Source organism: Tachyglossus aculeatus, chromosome X1 (genome assembly GCF_015852505.1).
Source record: "Tachyglossus aculeatus isolate mTacAcu1 chromosome X1, mTacAcu1.pri, whole genome shotgun sequence".
NCBI lineage: Eukaryota > Metazoa > Chordata > Mammalia > Monotremata > Tachyglossidae > Tachyglossus > Tachyglossus aculeatus.
The window spans coordinates 15,685,311-15,691,310 of record NC_052101.1 but is presented as its reverse complement, the minus strand read 5'-3'; the positions used below and the strand labels follow the sequence as shown (position 1 = coordinate 15,691,310).

At 50.4% G+C, this 6,000-nt stretch overlaps 1 protein-coding gene across 1 annotated transcript in view; it reads left to right on the top strand.

Moving 5' to 3' along the window:
* The first annotated feature begins 3,203 nt into the window (after nucleotides 1–3,203).
* Nucleotides 3,204–6,000, top strand: part of PRKD3 (protein kinase D3) — an 85,925-nt gene continuing 83,128 nt past the window's right edge. Inside the window, exon 1 of the mRNA XM_038772158.1 lies at nucleotides 3,204–3,239. The gene's annotated coding sequence lies outside the window, so the exon portion shown is untranslated. The remainder of the gene's footprint in view (nucleotides 3,240–6,000) is intronic.

Genomic DNA, 6,000 nt, shown 5'->3' with positions numbered 1-6,000 from the left:
CCGGGATTAGAACCCACCACCTCTGACTCCCAAGCCCGGGCTCTTTCCACTGAGCCACACTGCTTCTCTGCTTTTAAGCGCTTAGTACAGTGCTCTGCACACAGTAAACGCTCAATAAATACTATTGATTGATAAATACGATTGATTGATTCTCTGTTTCAACGAGCTTGAAGTCTAGCGGCGGGGATTGATGCCCATCTCTCCCTTTAGACTGTGAGCTTGTTGTGGGCAGGGGGCATGTCTACTAATTCTGTTGTATTGGAGTCTCCCAAGCGCTTAGTACAGTGCTCTCAGATCGTCACTTAGTACAGACCCTCACATACGGGCAGTGAATTTGTCTCCCGAGCGCTAAGTACAGTATTCTCAGACCCTCACTTAGTACAGACTCTCACTTACGGGCAGGGAATGTGTCAACCAACTCTGTTGTGTTGTACTCTCCCAAAAGCTTTGCAACACAGTACATAATAATAATAATAATAATAATGATAATAATAATAATAATGGCATTTATTAGGCGCTTACTATGTGCAAAGCACCATTCTAAGTATATGCCCCGTAAATACCCTTAAGCGCTTGGAAATAATAATAATAATAATAATAATGGCATTTGTTAAGCGCTTACTATGTGCAAATCAATCAATCAATCAATTGTATTTATTGAGCGCTTACTATGTGCAGAGCACTGTACTAAGCGCTTGGGAAGTACAAATTGGCATCACATAGAGACAGTCCCTACCCAACAGTGGGCTCACAGTCTAAAAGGTGATTAAGTTGTCCCACGTGGGGCTCACAGTCAATCCCCATTTTACAGATGAGGTAACTGAGGCTCAGAGAAGTTAAGTGACTTGCCCAAGGTCACCCAGCAGACATTTGGCGGAGCCGGGAAAGTACAAGTCGGTAACAGATAGAGACGGTCCCTACCCCACAACGGGCTCCCGGGCTAGAAGGGGGAGACAGACAACAAAACAAAACATGTAGATGGGCGTCAAAACCATTCATTCTTTCAATCGTATTTATTGAGCGCTTACTGTGTGCAGAGCACTGGGCTAAGCGCTTGGGAAGTCCAAGTTGGCAACATCTAGAGACGGGCCCTACCCAACAGCGGGCTCACGGTCTAGAAGTCTAGACGGCCTAGTCAAGAACCATCAAACTAGATTGATAGAAATATAGATTCATTCCCTCAATCGTATTTATTGAGTGCTTACTCATCATCATCATCAATCGTATTTATTGAGCGCTTACTATGTGCAGAGCACTGTACTAAGCGCTTGGGAAGGACAAATGGACAACAGATAGAGACGGTCCCCCTGCCCCACACCGGCCTCCCAGGCTGGAAGGAGGAGACAGACAACAAAACGAGTAGACGGGCGTCCATAGTAACGGAATAGATAGAATTAGAGCTTTGTGCACATCATTAATAATCAAAGAATAATTAGAGAAGCAGCGTGGTTCAGTGGAAAGAGCCCGGGCTTTGGAGTCAGAGGTCATGGGTTCGAATCCTGGCTCCACCACACGTCAGCTGTGTGATCTTGGGCAAGTCACTTCGCTTCCGCATTCCCCCAGTAACAGAGCGCTGATCAAGCCCCACTCCTTTCTTCAGATGATACATTTGGGTGGCAAGAGAGAACAGGAAATTGCGTTAATTTTATGCCCGAAGAATGTGTTTGCGTGGCTCAGTGGCAAGAGCCCGGGCTTTGGAGTCATAGGTCGTGGGTTCAAATCCTGACTCCACCACTTGTCAGCTGTGTGACTTTGGGCAAGTCACTTCACGTCTCTGGGCCTCAGTTCCCTCATCTGTAAATGGGGATGAAAACTGTGAGCCCCCCGTGGGACAACCTGATCACCTTGTAACCTCCCCAGTGCTTAGAACAGTGCTTTGCACATAGTAAGTGCTTAACAAATGTCATTATCATTATTATTACTATGATTATTATTATTATTACTATTATTCTCTGAGCCTTGGTGACCTCATCTGTAAAATGGGGATGAAGACTGTGAGCCCCCCGTGGGACAACCTGATCACCTTGTAACCTCCCCAGCGCTTAGAACAGTGCTTTGCACATAGTAAGCACTTAATAAATGTTATTATTATTATTGTTATTATTATTATTATCATTATTATTATTCTCTGAGCCTCAGTGACCTCATCTGTAAAATGGGGATGAAGACTGTGAGCCCCGCGTGGGACAACCTGATCACCTTGTAACCTCCCCAGCGCTTAGAACAGTGCTTTGCACATAGTAAGCGCTTAATAAATACCATCATTATTATTACTATTATCATTATTATCATTATCACTCTCTGAGCCTCGGTGACCTCATCTGTAAAATGGGGATGAAGACTGTGAGCCCCCCGTGGTACAACCTGATCAACTTGTCACCTCCCCAGTGCTTAGAACAGTGCTTTGCACATAGTAAGCGCTTAATAAATGCCATCATTATTACTATCATTATCATTATTATTATTCTCTGAGCCTCAGTGACCTCATCTGCAAAATGGGGATGAAGACTGTGTGCCCCACGTGGGACCACCTGATCACCTTGTAACCTCCCCAGCGCTTAGTACAGTGCTTCGCACATAGTAGGCGCTTAATAAATGCCATCATCATCATTATTATCATTATGATTATTATTACTCTTCTCTGAGCCTCGGTGACCTCATCTGTAAAATGGGGATGAAGACTGTGAGCCCCACGTGGGACAAACTGATCACCTTGTATTCCCCTCCCCTCCCAGCGCTTAGAACGGTGCTTTGTACATAGTAAGCGCTTAACAAATGCCGTCGTCATTACTATTGTCATAATAAGATGAATAGAGCGATAAAATGTGTACAAAGGCATAGAGCAGCGCTGGGGGGGGGGGGGGACTACAAGTCCCGTCAGCCCCCGCGCGCGGGCCCGCCCCCTCCCCGCCCCTTCGGTGGGCGGGCGGGCGCCTCTGGGGCGGCGGACTACAAGTCCCGTCAGCCCCCGCGCGCGGGCCCGCCCCCCCCCCCCTTTTCGGCGGGCGGACGGGCGCCTCAGGGGGCGGCGGACTACAAGTCCCGTCAGCCCCCGCGCGGGGCGGCGGACTACAAGTCCCGTCAGCCCCCCCCGCGCGCGCGCGGGCCCCGCCTCTCCCCCTGCCCCTCCCGCGCGGGGCGGGGCGGGGCGGGCGGCTGAGGGGATGAGGAGGAGGAGGCGGTGGCGGTCCCCATGTCCCAGCACGGCGGCGGCGGCGGCGGCGGCGGCCCCGGTCCCGGTGAGTGAGTTCCCGGTCTGTCTGTCTCTGTGTGTGTGTGTGTGTGTGGTTTTCCGCCGGGGGTTAGGAGGCCCCGGGACAACTTGTCGGCCCCGCCCCGCCCCGTCCGGTCGGGTCCGGTCCGGTCGGGTCCGGTCGGGTCCGGTCCGCGGGCCCCGCCGCTTTGTCCTGTCCCGCAGCGAGGGCAGCGGGGCAGTGAGGAGGGCAGCGGGCCGGGGCCGACGCCCCACCGGCAGGCGATACACCGACAGCCTCCCTCCTCCTCCTCCTCTTCTTTTTCCCTTCCTCCTCTTCCTCCTCTTCCTCCTTCACTCCATCCTCCTGTTCTTCTTTTTCCCCTCCTCCTCGTCTTCCTCTTCCTCCTCTTCTGCTACTTTTCTCCCTCCTCCTCCTCTTCTTTTTCCCTTCCTCCTCCTCCTCTTCTTTCTCCTCCACTCCTTCCTCCTCTTCTTTTTCCCTTCCTCCTCCTCCTCTTCTTTCTCCTCCACTCCTTCCTCCTCTTCTGCTACTTTTCTCCCTCCTCCTCCTCTTCTTTTTCCCTTCCTCCTCCTCCTCTTCTTTCTCCTCCACTCCTTCCTCCTCTTCTACTTTTCTCCCTCCTCCTCCTCTTCTTTTTCCCTTCCTCCTCCTCCTCTTCTTTCTCCTCCACTCCTTCCTCCTCTTCTTTTTCCCTTCCTCCTCCTCCTCTTCTTTCTCCTCCACTCCTTCCTCCTCTTCTACTTTTCTCCCTCCTCCTCCTCTTCTTTTTCCCTTCCTCCTCCTCCTCTTCTTTTTCCCTTCCTCCTCCTCTTCTTTCTCCTCTACTCCTTCCTCCTTTTTCTTTTTCCCCTCCTCCTCCTCTTCTTTCTCCTCTACTCCTTCCTCCTTTTTCTTTTTCCCCTCCTCTTCTTCCTCTTTCCTCTTCTTTCTCCTCCACTCCTTCCTCCTCTTCTTTTTCCCCTCCTCCTCGTCTTCCTCTTCCTCCTCTTCTACTTTTCTCCCTCCTCCTCCTCCTCTTCTTTCTCCTCCACTCCTTCCTCCTCTTTTTCTTTTTTTCCCTCCTCCTCGTCTTCTTCCTCTTCCTCCTGCTCTTCTTTCTCCTCCACTCCTTCCTCCTCTTCTTTTCCCCCTCCTCCTCATCTTCCTCTTCCTCCTCTTCTACTTTTCTCTCTCCTCCTCCTCCTCCTCTTTCTCCTCCACTCCTTCCTCCTCTTTTTCTTTTTTCCCTCCTCCTCATCTTCTTCCTCTTCCTCCTTCTCTTCTTTCTCCTCCACTCCTTCCTCCTCTTTTTCTTTTTTCCCTCCTCCTCGTCTTCTTCCTCCTTCTCTTCTTTCTCCTCCACTCCTTCCTCCTCTTCTTCTTTTTCCCCTCCTCCTCATGTTCCTGTTCCTCCTCTTCTTCTACTTTTCTCCCTCCTCCTCCTTCTCCTCCTCTTCTTTCTCCTCCACTCCTTCCTCCTTTTTTCTTTTTCCCCTCCTCCTCGTCTTCTTTTTCCTCTTCTTCCTCCTCCTCTTCTTCTTTCTCCTCCATTCCTTCCTTCTCTTCCTCTTTTTCCCCTCCTCCTTGTCTTGCTCTTCCTCCTCTTCTTCTTTCTCTCCCTCCTACTTCTCTCCCTCTTCCTCTTCTTTCTCCTCCACTCCTCCTCTTTTTCCCCTCCTCCTCGTCTTCTTCCTCTTCCTCCTCCTGCTCTTCTTTCTCCTCCACTCCCTCCTCTTCTTCTTTTTCCCTTCCTCCTTGTCTTCCTCCTCTTCTTCTTTCTCTTCCTCCTACTTCTCTCCCTCCTCCTCTTCTTCCTCCTCCTCCTCCGCTCCCCCTCCTCTCCTCCTCTACTCCCTCCTCCTCTTCTTCCTCCTCTCCTTCCTCCTCCTCTCTCCTCTTCCTCCTCCACTCCCTCCTCCTCCTTCCTCCTCTTCTTCCTCTTCTACCTCCCCCGTTTCCCCCCCACCCCCACCCCGGCCGAAAGACGGAGAGCCCGGACGCAGGGACCACCTGAGAGTGGGAGCAGTTACAGACAATGGCTTTAAACAAAAAAAAAATCTCTCCAACTTGTCTTACTTCTCACCTCGAGCCATCCACATTGCACAGAACACCGACTGTTTTTGTTTTTTTAAATACTCCCTTTACAACCCTGGGAGCTCAAAAGAGTGACTTCATGGTATTCTTCAGGGAGCTCAAAAGACCGCGTTACTTCCGTTTTTTTTTTTAATTTTTTTATTATAATGCTATCTGTTAAGCGCTTACGATGTGTCAATCACTGTTCTAAGCGCTGGGGACCGGACCAGTTAATTAGGTGGGACCCGGTCCCTATCCCGCCCGGGGCTCACACTCTAAGCTTTTTAGAAGCTAAGTAACTTTTCCCCTCATTCCCCGACTGATTTGTAGCCTCAGCGTTGCATAAGTTGTTTTGTTTTGGGTTTTTTCCCCTCCCCTCCCGTCGCCGGATATTTCTCTCTTAAATGAGAAGATCGTGCTATCACTTTGTGTTTTTTTTTTTTTTTCCTTTGTAAAAGGACGGTGATTTATCTATACTTTGCTTCACGGATACTTTAGTCTTGCGTCCAGTGTCTGGGCTTTACTTCGGTAGGTCTCCTGCAGGATCAAGCGACGGATTCCGCGTGGATGATCAGAATCAATCGGTGGAAAACTCTGCAACTGTCCCAAGCCACCCCCATCCGCACAGGAAATAAAACCGTTATCGGTGTCATCGCTGGTTCTGAAGGACTACGATACAATGCAGGCCACTTGCCTGCCTCTTGACCTCAGGCCGGACGCTCAACTTTTC